Below are 21,399 nucleotides of genomic sequence, written 5' to 3' on the forward strand. Positions count from 1 at the left end.
TTATGGCCGCTCTCAGCTATATTCTCAATCCTTTTATTCTCCTCACTTTGACACAGTCTTAAGTTGCTCAGGCTGAACTTGTGATCCTCCTACCTCGACCTCCAGAGTGCTGGGCCTCAAACCTGTGTGCTGTGAATGATTTTTAAAAGGCCAAAAAAAAAAAAAAAAAAAAAAAAAAAAAAAAAAAAAAGAAAAGAAATAGCTTGGCACAGTGGCACACGCCTGTAATCCCAGCACTCAGGAGGCTGAGGCAGGAGGATTGTTGCCAGTTCAAGGTCAGCCTGTGCTACAAAGTGAGCTCAAGGCCAGCCTGAACTGCACAGCAAGACCCTGCCTCAAAAAGACAAAAATAAAACAAACCAAAAAAAAAAGATTCTGTGAGGCTTGTGTCTTTCATTGTCTTCAAGCTGTTTAACAACTCTGAAGAGACAGAAGTGGACTTGCAGAAAACAATATTACAAAAAATTATCTCAGGTAAGCACATAAATGCTCCAGTGAAGTTCCTATTGGCTTCCCTCCCCCACTGAGGAATAATCCAGATTTGTGTCTATTAAGGAAATTGATTTCAGCACTTCCCGTGGGTTTATATTTTCAGATAATCCTTTGACCTAATCATAACACCTTTTCTGTTTTCCTCATTAAACAGCTAAATAAAATCTTTACCAATATTCATTTCATATTTGCATGGAAGTCATGATTTTTCCTCATTTAAAAAAAAATATTTTTCTTTAATAAGTCTAATTCAACTAGTCATTTCCTGGTAGAGCTATTGTATAATAAATGATATAGTTAAAAAGTCATTGTTAGGTTAGATAAAAAATGTTCAGTAAAAGTCACTACACTTTTAACTGAAAGGTGAGTGGATGATTGGTTTCTTCGAAGTCTTAATCCTATTAGTTTATTAGAAATTTATGTAGACAGGTGCGGGGGCCCAGCACTCAGGAGGTTTAGGTAGGATTGCCACATGTTCAAGGCTAGACTGAGCTACGTAGGGAGACCCTTTCTCAACAACAACAAATACCACACACACACACACACACACACACACACATGAAATGTGTATTTGATCAAATATGTATTTGATCAAAAATTCTAAGTTCTTCCTAGAAGAAAGCTCCTAATTACAGCATGCAAAAAGACTACTTCTTAATTTGGATTTGGAATTTTTTGCTTCTTTTACAAGATGATGACTTCCTAATCTCCAGTCCAAAATTGTGTCTCTAAATACCTACTGTGCCAGTGCTTCTAAAATACTAAGACGAGAAAGTTATCCTATAAAAATGTTGAGGGAACTGAACATGGTGCTTCGTGACATAAGTGCTTTACTTACTGTCACGAGGTTTTACCTAGTTGAGGACTAATAAAAACAAATTGCACACAATATGGTGTATATATATATACATATCAATTAACTATCATTCAGCCTTAAAAAGGAATTACAATTCTGACATGCCACATGATATAATATGGATGAATTTTGAAGCTATTATGCTAAGTGAAATAAAGCGAAATAAACCAGACACAAAAGGACAAATCCCTGAATAGTAAAGTTCAAAGACACTGAAAGTAGAATAGTGATTACTAAGGAAAGAGCTGGGGGTTTAAGGGGGAATGAGTATTTGTGGTGGATTGACAACTGGTGGTCAACTTATAACCCCCAGCTGAACTGAGTAAGCGCGGTGCTGTGTGGGAGGCCCACCTGAGGACTGTTGCCAGCAGCATAAGAGGCAGAACTGGAGAAGCAGAAAAAGGCTGTTGGAAGCTGAAAGAGGCTGTTGGGAGCCAGCGGAAGCTGTAAGGAGCTGTTGGTTGTTTTGGAGGAGCTCATCATGCTGGCTTCCCGATGAACTTGGCCATTTTCATCCTCCAAGGAGCTCGGGACCTTGTTGGCACTGAGAATGGCTTCTGTTCACTTTGGGGGAGCTCTGGTCCTCACTCTATGCATCACTTCCTGGCTACAGAGGAGAAGATGGTGCACTGCCATCCTCCTGGAGAAGCTTGCTGTGTTGACTTTCCTGAGGGGAACTCAGCTGTCTTCAGCATTGGAGGAGCTCGGGACCTCACTGTTGCTCAGGATGGCTGTGGTACCTTTCGGGGGAGCTCTGGTTCTTACTTTACATGTTGCTTCCTGGCTCCAGTGCAGATCCCTCAGCCTGCTAGCACAGATCCTTCATCCCACTGGCACAGACTTCCTAGATTCCACCACTGACCTTTGGGCCTTTGCAGTGCAGATCCATGAAACAGGCCTGCATGAGATATTGTTATGGGCTCTGGGCCTCCAGGTGGACTCGTGGGAGGCATTGTTATGGGCTCTAGGTCTTCAGCTGGACTCATGCAGGACATTTCTGTGGGATTCAGGCCCTTCAGCTGAACTTGTTTAGGACACTGCTGTGGGATTCAGGCCCTTGGCTGGATTCCTTGGTCTTTGTATATGGACAGATTTCCTGCACTCTTTTGTATATTGTTCTTTGGGTGACTACTATCAATAATCATATACAATGTATCCTGTATTACATTGTTCCCCTTGCAAAATAAGCCCCAAATCAACACAGCGTTGTAGGTACAGTTTTAAGTTGGGATGATGAAAAAATTCCAGACATGGAGGTGATGATTGCTCAGCACTGTGAATGTACTTAATGCCCCTGACGCATACACTTGAGATTATTACAATTCAGAATCTGTGTCTATTTTCCCATAATTTAAAAAACAGTTAAAATGGAAATGTACATGTGTCTTACACTGCTATAGTTTGTACAGTTTGGATCTGAGATGTCCCCCAAAGGCCCATGTGGTAAAGGCCTGGCCAGCAGCTTAGTGCTACTGGAAGGAAAGTGGGGACACCTTCAAGGGGTGGGGCTCTTGAAAGGAAGTTAGCTCATGGAGGGCTGACCTTGAAGGGGATATCAGACCCCTCTCTCTTCCCCTCCCCCACTTCCCCTTCCTGACCAGCATGAAATGAATAAACCACCTCTGCCGCATGCTTCCTGCAGTGATTTACTGCCTCACCCTAGGCCCGAAGGCGGTGGGGTCAAACGACCAGTGACCCTGGGTTGAAACCTCTAAAACCAAGAGCCAGAAATGAATCTTCCTACCTTTTTTTTTTTCCCCACAGTACCAGGAATTGAACTCGTGACCTCGTGCTTGCCAGGCAGGCACTGTGCCACTGAGCTAAATCCCCAGCCCCTCTTTCTACCTTTTAATTTATCTCAGGAATTTTGTCATAGTGTTGAAAAGCTCACACACACACGCACACACACACTTATCCTTTTTTCCACATATATATTTTCTACAATTTTTTTGATAAGTTACAGTCTGGTCAGGCAGAGTTGTGCTGACTCCAGGCTTCTCACACTAAATTTACCCAGCCCAGAAGGGCTCTTCTCATGTTACACACACGCTCCTCCTAGTCTACATAAACCGAACCTCTCCCCACTGTTCACCTAGTAACTAAAGCCAGAACCCAGGGAAATGTCCTAAATCAGCTCCCTCATTTATTTGTTTGTAATTTGAACAGTGATTGTCTAACTATGCTGGTTATAAAAAAAAATGTTCCTAAGCTTCAAACCTACCCTTTTGCAGTCTGCTCTGTGGGACTGAAACTAGATCTCTGCAATTCACATTTTTCCTCTGCTGGCCTGGCTCTCTGTTAGCTGCTGCCAACAGCGGGAGATCAGAAGGCAGAGTGAAGGCAGAAAAGACTCGCTGCTTCCTGTTTGCTTCCTGTTTCTTTTACTGTCACCCAGGCAACAGCTCCTCATGCCAGCGGCAGCAGTTGGTTCCAGCTCTGGACTTCTCTGCATGCTCTCAGAGCAAGCCTCATCACATTCCTCAGAAGGATGGGCACCAGCCAGCAACTCTCCTCCAACGTCTGAGTCACAATGCTAAGGGACCTCTTCTGAGGCACTGAGGTGCCAGGGTAAACCAGGTATCATGTTCTCCTCAGGACTAGGCTCCAAGGCTGCTCCTCCAGTGTTCGGTCCCAGTAATCTTTTCTTTTCTTTTTTTTTTGATCTTTTTTAGACAGGGTCTCACTATGCAGTTCAGACTGGGCTTGAGCTCACTTTGTAGCCCAGGCTGGTCTCGAACCCAGAATGATCCTGCTGCCTCAACTTCAACCTCCCAAGTGCTGGGATTACAGGCATGCGCCATCACACCCGGCTTTCTCCTATTTTTTGTCTTTTTGTGGTCCCAGTAATCTCACCTTCAGCACTTTACTGCCCCATCTACTTCTTGCAGTTACTACCTCTTTGTTCTACTTTCCCTATTTAGTTTTCAAGTACCTGTGGCATCTCCAATAACTCTTTATATTAATTTCCTCAGTTAAGATATCTGCTATGAGCCACGGATGTAGCTCAGTGGCACAAGTGCCTGCCTGGCAAGTGCAAGGTCCTGAGTTCGATTCCCAGTACAAAAAAAAAGATATCTGCTATGGTCTCAGTATTAGAGTGTTTGCTAGCATGCATAAAACCCTGGGTTCAATCCCTAGTACTAAAAACAAACAAAACGCTTCCTTAAACCACTAAAAATAGAATTACCATACTATCTAGCAATTTCCCTTTGGGTATATACCCAAAAGAATTGAAAGTATATATTATATGCATTATGAAAATTTTTAAAAATAATTGAAAACAGTGTCCCAAAGAGGTATTTCAATGCCCCGATTTATAGCAGCCTTCCTGACAATAGCAAAACACTGGAAGTAGCCCAAGAATCTACAGACATGAATCAATAAGCAAAACTTCTATACATGTTTCTGATGTCTGCTCATAACACAGATAAAACTTGAGGACGTTATGCTAAGTGAAATAAACCAGTGACAAAAAGATAAATACAGTATGATTCTACTTATGTGAGACAGTAAAAGTAGTCAAAATCATAGAGACAGAGTAGAATGGTGGTTGCCAAGGACTTAGGGATGACAATAAGAAGGCATTGCTAAATGGGTATAGAATGTTTCACACAATGAAAGTTATGAAGATGAGAGTGATGATGATAGCAGAGTATGAAAATATTTAGTACCACTGAACTATACACTTTATTTTTTATTTTTTGGTTTTTCTCCGGTACCAGGAACCGAACTTCATGACCTTGCGCTTGCCAGGCAGGTGCTTTGCCGCTGAGCTAAATCCCCAGCCCCTATACACTTTATTTTTTTAAAAAGGTAGAATTATTATTTTATTGTCATTTATAATCAGATGGCAGTTGGGTATATAGTTTCCATACTTCACATTTTTTTGTAAATAAAAAAAGTTAAAAGTTTTAAACAGCTGATAGCAGGTTATGTTCTTCAGAAAACACAATTAGATTCATTCATTAATAGTGGCTTCAAGCTTTTCTTTATTAGCACTAGAAAACTCTCTCACTTTCTCCCCCTTTTTGAAAAGCTGGAAGGTTGGCATGCATTTGACTTCACACACAGCAGCGACATCCTGACAGTCATCCACATCCCTTTTAAGGAACAACACGTTGGAATACTTTTCAGACAGGGAATGAAAGAAAGGCTTGATCATTTTGCAAGGCCCACACCACGTGGCTGAGAAATCAGCTACGACCAGTTTATCTCCTGCACCAGCCAAGGCTTGCTGACAGGCCTCTTTGGTTTTGATCTGCTGCACCATTCTGGCTGCTGGGGACCTGACGAGCTACCGAAGCCAGCGATGGACGCAGATGGAAGGCTCAGGACATAGCTCGGTTAAACTATACACTTTAAAATGTTTTAAATGGTAAATTTTATGTTATGTACTTTATGTACTTTACCACATAAAATTTTCTCTATTTAAAAAGATAACTACTGTGGCTTCTGTTTCTTTGTTGAGTCCTAGTACAGAAAATGGTCCTAGGAGTGGGGTTCCAGGAAATAGAGACTTTCCGACTTTAAGTGGATTTAGTCATATCCTTAAACTCAAATACAGGGCTGGATAGGTAGTTCAGTGATTCAGTGCTTGCCTAGCATGTGTAAGGCCCTGGGTTCAATTTTCAGTGTCATGAAAAAAAAGAAGAACTCAAATGCAATGTTGAATAATGCATCATTGGGACATAGGTTGTAGTGGCATCAGAAACAATCAACTTACAACCTTTCGTCGATAATATTGAAGTACCTACAAAAACAAGTACTTTGGAGCCACATTTGAACATTTGAGAGTAACAGTGTCTGCAACAGTTGTAGGTCGGAGGTGTCTTCCTTTGAGTGCACTAAAGAAAAAAATGAAAAGTTTGGGTCATTAAACAACCAGTTCAAGTCACAGTCAGATGGCAAAAACTTCCACGGCAGCCCTAAAAATGTGTATCTTGTCCCTACAGATGAATCTTTTTGAAAATCAAACATAAAGTTTAATTGTGCAGGTTCCAGAATTACAACGTAAGTTGATTTTATAGCTTTGCTAGTTCTCTCTAGTGAAAGCTAGGGCAATGATGGAGAAGGGTATGACATGGAAACTTGGAATGGGGTTACTGAGTTGACTCGAAGACAATTAAGATTTTCTAATGCCCAAATCTGTCTAAACTTCCAGTGCGAGTAGAAGCAGCTCTCCTTCCCTTGCCTACAGGCACTGTAATGACATTTTCTGAAGGATGTCAATTTTCTATAGTTTTGCTCCAACCAGCTGTTGTTACCTGTTCATCAGAGATTCTCAACATGTTGGTTTGAATAACTCTGTTGGGAGGGATATCCTGACCATTGTAGGACATTTAGCAACATTCCTGACCTGAACCCACTAGCTCTACCAGCACCTTCCTATCCAAGTTGCAACAACCAAAAATGTCTCCAGACATTCCAAAGGTACCCTTAGGAGATGAAATCATCCAATTTGAGTCCCCATTGCTTTAGGCCCATAACCTGGGTTAGATCTCAACGTGTTCCACAGTTAGACTGAGAAGAAATCATTTATTCTTGTAATTTTTTTTCTTTTTTTTGAGACAGTGTCTTGCCATGTAGCCCAGGCTGGCCCTGAACTTGTGGCAATCCTCCTGCGTGAGCCTCCTGAGTGCTGGGATTACAGGCGTGTGCCATCAAGCCCGGCTGTTCTTGTAATATTTTGCTAATTGATATTTGTAGAAATGTGGAGAATATGTGAAAGATTGTTTTTTCCAAGAAGGAATAGAACTCCACAGCACTAGTGCCTGCCTGGTAAGCACAAGGTCCTGAGTTCAATGCCCAGTGTCTCTCCCTGCCCCCCAAAAAGAAGGAGGAATAGAAGCCAAGCGTGGTGGTGCAAGCCTGTAATCCCAGCACTCAGGTGGCTGAGGCAGAAGGATTGTCACAAGTTTGAGCTATATAGTTCAGGGGCAGCCTAAACTATACATCAAGACCCTGTCTCAAAAAAAACAAAAAGAAAAGAAAAAGGCAGAAAGAGAAAAAAAAAGAAAAGAAAAGAAGGAATGGAAGACAGAACATCACATCAGACTTGGTTGGGTGGTTGGCATAAGGGCTCTTACTACAAATTCTAGATTTAATGTGTTAACCTGTGCCACTGGGGATGGCTCTAACAGCTACCTGGTTGGCAAAGCATTGTTTCCATAGTGGACTATGTGCAATGCAGTTAAGATGCAGGAACTTTCTAGTACAATTTTGAAGAGCTCCAAAAGCTTAAGGAGATATAAATGTGGGAGCAGATCTATCATTTATGAACTGCCACAGCCTAAGAGATCCCAGAGGACACTTTCTTCTCCAAGGGACTGAGAAAGACATTAGTGGGTGTGAACCAATGTGCTTGGGAACTCTGTGGCAGCAGTTTTCTGAAAACAGGTAGGATGAAACTAAACATTACAAGTGAGATGAGTTCCCTGATGCCAGTGGAGATGACGGATTCCTAGGGTTACGGGAAATATTGAAAGACAATATGGTTCAAGAACATATGTGGGCCCTCCAGAGGTGGACACAAATTTTGGCTGAGAGGCTGTTGAAATGGACTCGAATAGAACATGTTAGCCAATCTGTAAGAGCAAGCTATTTACCAGTTGTTGATAGAATAGTAGCAGTAACTTTAGCAATATGGGTATTGGGGATGGGGATATTTAGAACCTTTTATTTTTATTTTTTTGGGGGGGGCGGGTTTCTTTTTTTTTTTTCCCGGTACTGGGAATCGAACTCACAACCTTGCGCTTGCCAGGCAGGCATTGTGCCGCTGAGCTAAATCCCCAGCCCCCATCGACCTTTATTTTTAGATTTAAGAACATCGGAGGGGCTGGGGATATAGCTCAGTCGCACAAGTGCCTGCCTGTCAAGTGTAAGGTCCTAAGTTCAATTCCTGGTACCAAAAAGAAAAAGAATGCCAGGCATGGTGGCACACGCCTGTAATCCCAGCACTTGGGAGGCTGAAGGAGGATCACTGTGAGTTCAAGACTAGTGTGGGCTACATAGTGAGTTCAAGGCCAGCCTGAACTGCATAGTGAGACCCTGTCTCAAAAAAAAAAAAAAACAAGAAAAATTTGCTGGGCACAGCGGTGCACACCTGCAAGCACTCAGGAGGCTGAGGCAGGAGAATCACTGTGAGTTCAAGGCCAGCCTGGGCTACATAGTAAATTCAAGACCAGCCTGAACTACATAGTGAGAACTTGTCTCAAAAAAGAAGAGAAAAGAAAAGAACAAGCAAAATTGGACTGTCAAGTGGATAAACACTGGGAATAATCATTAACCCCTTTGTCAGGTTTTATATAGCAAGTTTTTTCCAGCTTTAATGAGCTATAACTGACAAAAGTTATTTATATTTATGAAGTAAAACATAATGTTTGTGAAAAGATTATCAAAATTAGGATAACTAACATATCTATCACCTCACATAGTTACTGTTTTTGGTTTGTTGGTGAGAATGTGCAAGATCTACTCTCTAAAAACTGCAAATGCGCAACACGGTGTAAATAACTGCTCATACAAAACAGAACGTATGTGGACGCCACTCCGGGATACAGTGTGGAAAGAAGGGGGAAAGAGTGACTTTCTGGTATGGGAGCCTGACGACTACCTCAGCCAGTGATCACGGTGCTAAGTCATGGTGACAGTGGCTAAGAGTATAGTCATCCCTCTGTACTAGAGGGGGATTGCTTCCACAGCCCACCCCCATACACACATCTGTGGATGCCCAAGTCCCTGATAGAAAATGATGTAATATTTGCATACGGTCTACGTGCATTGCACTTTAAGTCACGTCTAATGCGATGTTAAATTTATTGTTTCACAACAGTGTTTAGGAACCACGACAGGGAAAAATTCTGTGTGTGTTAGTGCTGTGCAGCATCTTTGCTGAATATTTTTGACCCTTAGTGTTTGGTTGAATGTGCGGATGTAGACGCGTGGAACCTGTGGGTAGCCAGGGCCAGCTGTTCAGCCAAGTGCCTGACTGCCAAGTGACTCCAATAAAGCTCAGGCTGAAACCTCACTGGATCAATCCCTGAGGGAAGCAGCTGAGGAACTGCGAGCCAGTGAATGACACTGGACCTTTTACATCGCAAACTTAACAACAGTTTGACCTTACTGGGATGCTCATATCTTGTGGGTATGGGTTTGTCAGCCCTGCTCGAGTGGTATTTCTGTCAGCACTACCATCTGTGGACTTACACAGAATGCTTATTTATTGTAATGGGTTTTTCCTATGGCGTTGCTTCTAATAGAAACGTGCTGCAATGGACTCACAGCTGTGGAATGCATTGATCTTTCTGTGTACTTCATTACCCAGAAGCTGCTGGTCTGATGAAACCATGCAAGGGCCTGCTAATGGCTTGGTACCAGCACCAGTGGGGAGATAGCATCTGGAAAGCCTGGGATTCTTTCTTACAAAATTCAATCTGTTCTCCCACATAGAAGGCTGTTTCTCCCACAGCCAGAATACATGGGTCCAGGAATCTGGAGTTGGAAGTAGAAATGGCTTTTCTTATTCTTACCCTAACAACTCACTTCCGGAATCTTTGCTTTCTGTCTCTGAACCTTGAGTTCTGCTGGTTTGGAGGTCTTGGTTCCCAATGGAGAAGTATTTCTACCATGAAACACAACAGTAGTTACATTGATTAGAAAGCTGAGATTCCACCTGGCCATTTTAGGTTTCTTATAACATTGAACCAATAGCGAAGGAGAAACTGCTTAACTGCCTGAGGTGGCTGATCCTAACTACCATGAAGACATTGGGTTTTTGTTGCACAGTGGAGACTGGCACCCAAGAATCACACTGGAATTGAGGATTCTCTGGGATGCCTCTGATCATACCCATGTTTGATAGCAGAGTTTAATAGAGAATATTAAAGCAACCAGAAAAGGTAAGAATCCTGGAGGGTACTGAGATCCTGCAGGAGTGAAGGTTTAGTTCCTTCCACCAGGTAAACAACCTAAACCAGAAGGGGAGGTCTGAGTGGAGAGCAAAGGATATAACAAATAAGTAGGAGGAAGTAATAGCTATAAATACAACTATGAATTCATAACCTCTTATAAAAATGAGCACAGCAGTAGCTATGCATGTTTTCTTCCAACATTTTCCATGTGTACAGAAAAAAAGGATCTCCTGATTCCCCTTACTGTTTCAAAGACAAGATTATGATGATTGACTTTACAATTCAAGTTTCAATATATTCAGCTAGACCTTGATGAAATTTGAGAAGTAACCAGCAATGCCCATATATGAACACTGCATTATGGTTCGGTGGCAAGCATTCTCCTGCCTCAGGATGCTCGCATTTGATGAATCTGCTGCTTAGATTTCTCTTCCCCTAGATGTCTGCAAGGGCTCCTCCTTTTTCTCCTTTAAATCTTTATTCAAAAATAAAGATTTCAGTGATACATTCTCAGTGATACATTCCCTGACCACCCTATTTAAATTCCTTAGTACTTATCACTATGAAATATGTTTTACTTGCTTACCTTTCTCTCTGTCCCCCAACTTTAGACAAGTTGTCATTTAACAGGAAGAAACATTATCCATCTTGTTCACTGTTATATCCTTAGAGCATGGAATTGTGTAGACACCCAAATATTTGTTGGTTATGTCATGGCTCGGATCTAAAAGGTCACCCAACAGTCTTGTGTGTTCAGAGATGAAGCTTTTGAAAGGTGATTGGATCATGAGGGCGCTATGGGGAATTAATCCCTGATCAGTTCATAGCTGAATGTACTGTTGGGAGAGGTGCCTGGTCTGAGGATGTGGGGCACCAAAGGCCTGACTGGGGAGGGTGTATTCTTGTCCTGGGTTTCCCTTTCCGTCTCTCTTATCCCCTTCCCTCTCCCCCTCCCTGGCTGCCATGAACTGGGCACCTTTCCTCCATGCCCTTCTGCCATTTCTGCTTGGAACCAACTAACACTCCATGGACTGACTCCTCTGAAACATGAACCAAAATAAAACCCTCCTCCTTTTCATTTCAGGTATTGGGTATTTTGTCCCAGGGATTTGACACTGACTGATACACTATGGGACACTATGCTGTGCATAAATTTAAAATAAGCAATAGATCTATAAATATTAACCAAAAAAAAATTAACCAAACTGTTTGTTAATCATAGTTTCTTCTTAGATAGTAAGTGGAATTAGGTGAAGGAGTAAATATGGTTTGGTTACAAAAGTTAAATTTTTTTCCACGTTGGAAGAAATTTGAACATGCTTATCATTTTAGGAAGAGAGGCAAACAGCACTGGAGTTGATTAATATTTGGGAGAGCCGGGTGTGGTGGTACACGCCTCTAATCCCAGCAAGCGGGAGGCTGAGGCCGAAGGATTGTTTTGAGTGTGAGGCCAGCCTGGGCTACAAAGTGAGCTCAAGGCCAGCCTGAACTGCACAGCAAGACCCTGCCTCAAAAAGACAAAAAAAAAAAAAAATTTTTGGGAGGAACAGGGGATAACTGATGGAACAAGGCCCAGGAGGAGATAAATGAGATGGTATAGAATAAGATGGTGTGTGGATATGTGGAGATGCGGGGGGACAGAGGCTTCAACAGATGAGCTCCATGATCCTTGTGAAGCAGATGGTGAGGTCAGGGCTAAAGGAAAGGTCTTGGGCACTGTGCTCAATTTAGGAGGGTTTAGAAAAGGTCTACAGGAAGTGTTATGGTCAGATTAATAAAACTATTCCACTTGATACTCACTAGTCCTGTGAGGTGTTATCATCTCCACCCTACACATTATTCCACTGTAAGATGTAAACACACAAGTGCAGTGCTTGTCTAATTCACACAAGATGGCACAGTTGATGGATGCTGGGGCCATTTTTGGAAGTTCTGTTCCCACCTTCTCTCATTTAACCCTGCTGCTTCTCTGCATGGAAGTGGGACAGTCCCCATCCACCCACCCTCTAAGACCCGGCCCCACAGTGGGGGCGGAAGAGCACATCCAGGGTGTGTGATGATCCACTGGAAGCTAATGTTAGATATCTATTCATATTTTTTGAACTCAAAAAAAGAAAGAAATTCCTCTTGGCTAATATTTACTGTAAAAATAGATGCTGGCATCTTTATTTTTGTCTGCATGCCAGCAGGTTATGAGTCATCTTGATGTTTGAAGAAAGACAAGAATTCCATGGCCCAGATGGGATTATGGCTACGCTCCTGTTATGGCTTGTGTCTGCATGTCCCTCTGCCCCAAATCCTCATGCAGTCATGGGGTGGGCTTCTAGGATTTGTGATTGATCCATGATCCAATGCTGGGATTATGAGTGTGAGTGCTACACCCGCCCTGGGGCAGCTAGTTTGCATACAGTGTAAGGGAGGGAAACAGGCTGCTTGCAGCCTCTCCTCCCTTTTGTGCTTGTTGCTTTACCGTGTTCTGCCACCATGAATGTTTGCCCTCTGCCATGTGCCACTCTGCCTTGGGACCAGCCAAGTATGGACTGAAACCTCCACAAACTGTAAGCTAAATAAACTTTTCCTTCTTTAATTTTGGATGTCAGGTACTTTGTCTCAGCAACAAGAGTAAAGTAACCAAGACAGCTCCCCATAATAAATAAATAAATAAATAAATAGTGTGTGTGTGTGTGTGTGTGTGTGTGTGTGGCTAAGGGAAGATATCAAGGTGTGAATTTCTGTAGAAATAAGACTTTTCCATAGCAGAGTATAACATAGCCATCTGTGATGAGATAGTGATTGATGATGAATGGATATTTGGCTTCACTCAGAGGTTTGTTAGGTATTTCTTAGCAAGATATTAAAATAGTTGTCAGTATCTATAAATAACTTGCACTTTTCTTTTACAGAAAGACAAGCACCTGAACTTTGCTGACCTTTTCAAGATAATAAAGTAGCTGTCAGCAGTATGTATGCTACTGCACAGATACTAAGAAAGAATATTTTATCTTGTTTTTTTTTATTTTAAAGATAAGAGAACCAAAACATATTAACAAACATACAGACGTAAATAAAACAACATAAAAACAACAAAAGCAATACAGAATTTCAGTTAAGGTGATAGGAAATTAACAATGGTTGTAAGAAAGAATATTTTAAAATTCCATTCCTACAAGATAGGGCTGATATTTTGACAAGTGAGAAAACTTCTTTTTGTAAGCTATTTCAAAAGAATGTTTCGAAAATGATGTTTAGAACTGTTTTCATTAGAGTGTGATTTTTTTTCATCTTTTTGAGACAGGATTTCACTATGCATTTCAGGCTAGCCTTGAACTCACTTTGTAGCCCAGCATGGCCTCAAACTTGCAACAATCCTCTTGTCTCAGCCTCCTGAGGGATAGGCTTATAGGCGTGCACCACCATGCCTGGTCAGTGTGATTTTTTTTTGACAAAGTATATGTCATAAAAATTTTCATAGTTGGGCCTGGGGTTGTAGCTCAGTGATAGAGCACTGGCTTAGCGTACTCAAGGCTCTGGGACTCCAGTTCCTTTCTCTCCCTTTGTTTGTCTTCCCATGCATGAAGGTCATCACATGCTCCCTCTGAAATGGAGTCAAAATATTTTCTCTTATGTCTTTGTTATTTTTCTTGTTTCTGAGACAAAATACCTGACACTCACAGTTAAAGGAGGAAAGGTTTATTTGGCTCACAGCTTGTAGAGCTATCAGTTCGTAGTTGGCTGGCTCCAAGGCAAGGGTAGCATGGCAGAAAGGCATCACAGAGGAGAAACAGTTCATGGTGGGAAGAAGGCACAGAGGCAGCAAAGCGGCAAAGTAGCAGCAGCAACAAGCAATGACCATCTTTCTGGCCCTTACATTTCATCCGGGATACCTGCCCTTAGGGCAGGTAGCACTCACACCCAGGGTAGGGCTCCCTTAATTCTACCCAGAACTATGCCAAACCAATCAGTGGACTAATTTAGTAATCACACAGCCTTGATCCCAGCAGCGTACACTCCAGATCCAGCAATCTCTGAAAAGCCCCACCTATGACCACATGAGGCTTTGGGGGGACATCTAGACACAAACCATAGCAATAAGTTAATTTTTGCAGGTATTTGTTACAGTAATGGAAGCAATCTCACACACAGACACATACATGGTCGATGGATTTTAAATACACTGCAAATAAATATAAAAATGTAGTACCTTCTGATTAATTGCAAATGCAGCTGATTGATATCATGAAAGATAAAAAAACTAAATAGCTAAATTTCAATAAAAATGTCACAAAATTGGTGAATGAGACAGAAAATTTTTCATTTTTCAGTCCAGCCAACTCCACAGGTATGTGCATTTAGGACATTAGGATATTTATAGTTTTGTCAGGTTTATCTCCATTAAAACAAGTAATGAAAACAACAACAACAAAAAAGAACAGATCATGGAAACAAACCTTTGAAATCATAATATCATACTGTGTTAAACTATTATTTTAAAAAAATAAAGCACAATAAAATGGCTCCTAAGAAAAAGTTAGAGACTTCCAAGAAGATGGCAGAGTGGTGAACAGTAGAGAAATGGCCTCTCTGAGATTTGGTGTCCAGACACTGGAATATAGCATTGTGAGGAATTAAAGGAGGAGAGACGTGGGTCCTCAGGGCTCAGTGAGGACCTGAAGCAAGAACTGAAGTGCATGGGGAGAGCGAAGAGAGACCTCAGTGCAGAAGAAGGTGGTGGAAAGTGACGCTTCCTCCCTGAGCCCTGACTCGCTGCGTAGGAGGGGCAGCTCCAACCCGCAGACACACAGTGCCTACTGGTGACCCCAGAGGCCGATACAGAGAAATGCACACGTGGAACACAGGAATGGACGCAGTGGACTGCAGTGGCTGGTGAGTTATTCAGCTTTATACATCCCCCAGGAGAAGGGGCTCGGCTGGTGGCCGTCTTGGAGAAAGGCCAACTGAAGTCACAACTAAAAGCAACTTTGGGGTGCCTCCATCTAGCAGCACCCAGTGTCAGGATGAAGCAGGACTGAGTTCAAGCCAGCAGGGAGCTGAGCTGAAGTGAGTAGAAGACATAAGGAGTGTAGCAGGCTGAACAAATCAGGTTCCGGCCTCACAGGCAGGAACCAGCCTGAACTTCATCGGAACTCAAGGTACAGGCTTGCTGGAATTATCCACCACTGTGGTAGATTAAGGATTGGTCAACTTGTGACACCCAGCTGAACTGAATCAGCATGGCTCTGGGTGTGAAAGGCTCACCTGAGGATTGTTGCCAACAGCATAAAAAGAGAACTGTAAGGGAAGATGGTGTGCTGTGGGTTCTCTTGGAGAAGCTTGTCTGATTTTTCCTGATATGAACTCTGCTGTTCTCATCCTTGGAGGAGCTCAGGTCCTCACTGTTGATGAGGATGGCTGTGGTTCTCTTCAGGGGAGCTCTCGTCCTTCCTTGAGAGTTGCTTCCTGGCTCCAGTGCACGTTTCTCAGCCTGCTAGCACAGATCCTTCACCCCACAGGCACAGACTTTCTGGCTTCCACCACTGGCCTTTGGGCCTTCCCAGTGCAGATCCTTGGTACACACTTACATGACACATTGTCGTGGGCTCTTGGCCTCCAGCTGGACTCATGGGAGGCACTGTCATAGGCTCTAGGTCTTTAGCTGGACTCATGTGGGACACTGCCGTGGGATCCAGGCTCTCAGCTATTGTGTGGGTCTCTAGTGTGTGATAGATCTCTTGTACTCTTCTGCACATGACTTTTTGGGTGAATATTATAAAATAATCCTATGAATTATGTGTCCTGTATTAAATCTATTCCCTTATAAATACTGATTACAACAACCACCCACCATAACTCTATAACAGGCTTGCTAGGATCAACGTGGGTCTGGGCTCTGTCTGCCCACTCTGTCTACCAGTGACAGTAGAGAAATGCCCTAAAGTGGACATTATTGTTTTTCTTTTCTTGTTTTCTTGATTTTGTTTTGCTTTCTTTCACTTCTTCATCGTTCTTGTTTTTATGGGTGTGAACATTGTTTCTAGTTGTTTGTTATTGTTCTCTTCTCGTTTTTCTTTCTTTCTTCTCTTTCCCTCCTGTCTTCTTCGCCAGTTTCACAGTGTGCCTGATCTTCCTGTCTTCTCCAGGCCTGTTTTGATTTTCGATTTTCTTCCTCTTATATTTCTCTATTTTTTTCCCACTAGCCCCTTTTAAATTTTCTCCCCTGAAGGTAAAATTGCCATATGGAGGGTGTATTTACTATATACAATTTTCTGGTATGTTTTAGATTTTGTTATGTAACTACAAACTTTGTTCATACCGATAAGGGTGGCAAATTAATAATTATCCAGTTTGTCATTTTCTAGGCTGTGTTTGATACTATTGTTATTACTTACTGTACTATTTTAACCAAAGTGACATAATTGTTCTAATCAGTTGTTCTTCCTTGTATGTCAAGACTGAGGATCATAAATGATACTATAGGACATTGCCAAAGAACCAGGGGCCAGACCAAATAGGCAGCAATTTCTCATCCTCAGCAAACTGAAGAAGTAGGACTCAAAAATCGAAAAGCCAGCTACACCTAAAAGACATCTCTAGAAGTAGTCATTTCCTAAGGCTCTCAATACTAGCAATAAAGATACTACTGAGATGGATTGACAACCAGTGATCAACTTGTAACACCCAGATGAACTGAAGTGGTGCTGGATGGCAGGTGGGGGGGGGGCACACACCTGAGGATTGTTGCCAACAGCATAAAAAGAACTGGAGGGAAGCTTGGGGGATTGTTGGTTTTCCTAGGGGCTGTTGGTTCTCCTGGAGGATCTTGTCATGCTGCTGGCTTTCCTGATATGAACTCAGATGTTATCATCAGAGGAGCTCAGGACCTTGCTGTTGCTGAGGATGGCTGTGGTACTTTCGGGGGAGCTCTAGTCCTTACTTTGAGTGTTGCTTCCTGGTTCTAGTCCAGATCCTCAGCCTGCTGGCACAGATCCTTTATCCCACTGGCACAGACTTTCTAGCTTCCACCACTGACCCTTGGGCCATCCCAGCCCAGATCTGTGAAACAGACCTGCAAGAGACATTGTCATGGGATCTAGACCTCCAGCTGGACTCATGGGGGGCATTGTCATGGGCTCTAGGTCTTCAGCTGGACTCATGCAGGATGTTGTCATGGGATCCAGGCCCTCACCTGGATTCTTTGGGTCTTTAGTGTGTGGACAGATTTCCTGCACTCTTTTGTACTTGACTCTTTGGGTGACTACTATAAATAATCCTATGAAGTATGTATCCTGTATTAAATTGTTTTCCTTGTAAATCCTGACTACAACAGATATCTACCATAAACAATTTATAAGCACAGGTATTAAACTAAAAAAAGAAAAGAAAATGAGAAGACACAGAAGCAAAATGTACCCCCAGACGTCTAGCTCACCAAAGGCAAACCCAAGGAGCAAAGAGAGAACAACTCAAAAACTACCCACTTGGACTTTCTGAAGAGTATAAATAACAAAGTAAATAAATCAGGCTCTAGAAAAAAGTCAAATCAGAAATAATTTCCCAGATAACTTCAAAGATGATACCCATAATGAAGAGCAGGTTTGGTGAATCTAGAGAAGACACAGACAAAAAAACAGAGGAGCTTAGGAAAATAATGGAAACCATGAATGCAACACAGAAAAGTAGAATCCATTATACAGATTCAATCAGATCTCCAGGAGATTAAAAATTCTATTGAAAGTATACACAGCAATATGAACCAACATGAGGACAGAATATCAGATCTAGAAGACAGGAGTTTTCTTTTTCTTTTTTTCTTTTTTTTCCAGTACCAGAAATCAAACTCACAACCTTGCACTTGCCAGGCAAGGGCTGTGCCGCTGAGCTAAATTCCCAGCCCCAAAGACAGGTGTTATGGTTTCTGTCTAGATGTTCCCCCAAAGCTTCATGCACTTTTAGATGGGTCTCTTCAGAGGTAGCGGAATCTAGAGTAAATGATGGATTCATGGTTCAATGCTAGATGAAAGGTGCTTGGATTAAGGGTGGGTGAATGCAGGATTAGTCCTTTTATTGAATTGGCACGCACTAACTCCAGTGGGCTAGTTACAACATAAGGGACAGAAAGAGGCTCTCTCCCTCTCTCTCAATTGTTGCTTCTGCTCTCTTCCACTGCTGTGAACTGAAGCCCCTCTTCCATGTGCCACCTTGCCTTAGATCCAGCAGATTATGGATTAAAACCTCTACAAACTATGAGCTAAATAAACCTTTCCCCCTTTAACTTTGGGTGTTGGGTATTTTGTCTTAGCAATGAGAAAAGTAACTAAGACAACAAGATTGCAGTTAGTGATCATGAAAATACAGATTTCTTAAAAATAGGACCATCTGAAATCAATCCAACAGCTGTTAGATGATGCAAAGAACAATGACATAAAGATTGATCAGAGTCAATGAACAAACAAGAAATAGCCCAAACAACATAAAAAACCTGTTCACAAAAGCAATGACAGAAAACTTCCCAAGCATGGGGAAAGAATTTAGCATACAATTAAGTAAGGCATATATAACTCTAATTATCCATAATAAAAAAGGCATATAATAGTCAGGATTCCAGAAATTCAACACAAGAACAGATCGATTCCTGGTACCAAAAAACAAAAACAAAAACAAAAACAGACAAAAAAAACAAACTTGCTATGTAGCCCAGGCTGGCCTCAAACTCACGATCCTTCTACCTTAGCATCCCATGCCTGGAGATTTCACATGCGCACAACACAAGAACAGAACATTAAAAACTGTGAGAGAAGAGAAGGAAATCACCTATAACAGGAAGCCCATAAGAATCACAGCAGACTTCTCAACACAAACCCTCAAGGCAAGAAGAGATTGGAGTAAAGAATTTCAAGCTCTAAAAGAAAGCAACCTCCAACTTTGATGTACAACACAAAACTGTTTTTCAAAATTGATGGAGAAATAAGATACTTCCATGACAAAGAACACCTGAAGAAATTTATGACCACCAAACTAGCACTTCAAAATGTTCTGAAGGACATATGAGGACTACAACTCCATGAACCCCAACAGAATGAATCCACCAGGCAAGTCAGTAATTAAACAGAGGGGTTAAAATGGGAACCAACAACATAAAAATAACATAGCAGGAATAAGACAATACATGTTAGTTATAGCCATCAGTGGTAATGGTCTCAATTCACCAAACAAAATAGACTAGCAGAAAGGATCAAAAAGCAAGACCCAACAATATGCTACATACAAGAAACACACTGAATTAAAAAAGAAATTCATACATTGAAGTCAAAGGATGGAAAACAATACTCTATGTGACAGGAACCCAGAAATGAGCAGGGACAGCTACTCTATTTGCAGACAAAGTGGATTTCAATGCAAGACTGATCAAGAAAAACAAAGAAGGTCACTACATCCTCGTTAAGGTAATAATCCAAGGGGAAGAAATAATAATCATAAATATATATGCACCAAATATCAGTGCACCAAACTATACAATTTTTTTTTTTTTTGGTACCAGGTACCAAAAAATAATGGAAACCATGAATGCAACATAGAAAAGTAGAATCCATTATACAGATTCAATCAGATCTCCAGGAGATTAAAAATTCTATTGAAAGTATACACAGCAATATGAACCAATATGAGGACAGAATATCAGATCTAGAAGACAGGTGTGCACCTGCCAAGCAGGTGCTTGTGCCACTGAGCTATATCCCCAGTCCCCAAACTATAAAAAAACAAATATTAATGGACATGAAAAACCAAATAAGCACTAGTACAATTATACTGAGGAACTTTGATATCCCCCATCACAAATAGACAGATAAACTAGACAAAAAATCAACAAAGAAATATCAGAGCAGAACCAAACTTTTGAACAAAGATATTTAGTAGATATCTACAAAGTGTTCCACCTCACAGCATCAGAATACACATTTTTCTCAGCTACATATGGGATGTTCTCCAAAATAAATGACATACAAGCTCATAAAACATGCTTAATATTTGTGGGTTGTTTTTTTTTTTTTTTTTGGTACCAGGAATCAAACTCAGGACCTTGAGCTTGCCAGCCAGGCACTTGTGCCACTGAGCTATATCCCCAGCCCTAGAACATGCTTAAAAGAAAGCAAAGGAATTAAAATTATCCCACGCGTATAATCAGACCACAGTGCAATGAAATTGGAAATAAATGGCAAAATAAACCACAAGAACTTCATAAACACATGGAAATTAACACCTTTCTGAACAAGCAATGGGTCACAGATAAAATTAAAGAAGAAATTAGTTTCTACAATTAAATGATAATGACAATACAACATACCAGAAGTTGGGCCAATCGGGAGGCTGAGGCAGGAGGATCATTGAGAGTTCGAGACCAGTCTGGACTACAAAGTGAGCTCAAGGCCAGCCTGAACTGCATAGAGAGACCCTGTCTCAAAAAGACCAAAAAAAACATACCAGAACTTATGGAACACAGTGAAAGCAGTCCTATGAGGGAAATTTATAGCAGTGAACACCCATATCAGAAAAACAGAGAGAGATCAAATAACCTAATGTTTAACCTCAATCTTCTAGAAAAAGAAGAGCAAATGAAGCCCAAAGCTCATATGAGGGAGGAAATTATAAAGATCAGAGCAGAAACTAATGTAATGGAGTCTAAGAAAACAAAACAAAGAATCAATGAATCAAAGACTTAGTTCTTTGAAAGATTAAATAAAATTGACAAACCTGTAGCTAACCTCATCAGAAAAAAGGAAAGAAAAGATTCAAATCCATACAATGATAAATGAGATAAGTGAAATCAGGGCCAGGGATATAGCTCAGTGACATAAGTGCCTTCCTGTCAAGTTTGGGGTCATGAGTTCAATTCCTGGTACCAAAAAAAGAAAAAGAAAAGAGTGAAATCAGAACAGATCCTGAAGAAATCCAGAAGACAATCAATACCTATTTTGAGAAACTTTATTCTAATAAGATGGAAAACAGAAGAAACGGACAGATTCCTAGAGACATATGAATCAGCAAAATTGAATCAGAAACATATAACATTCTAAACAAACGTATCAGTCAATGAAATTGAAAATGTAATTAGAAATCTACCAACAGGTCAGGTGTCGTGGTGCTTGC

The 21,399-nt window shown here is 41.4% G+C and overlaps 1 pseudogene; it reads right to left on the minus strand.

Moving 5' to 3' along the window:
- Window positions 1-5,162: 5,162 nt before the first annotated feature.
- The window catches only part of LOC102030168, a 35,230-nt pseudogene continuing 18,993 nt past the window's right edge, over window positions 5,163-21,399 (minus strand).

Source organism: Chinchilla lanigera, unplaced genomic scaffold (assembly GCF_000276665.1).
Source record: "Chinchilla lanigera isolate Chin_1 unplaced genomic scaffold, ChiLan1.0 scaffold00065, whole genome shotgun sequence".
Taxonomy (NCBI): Eukaryota; Metazoa; Chordata; class Mammalia; order Rodentia; family Chinchillidae; genus Chinchilla; species Chinchilla lanigera.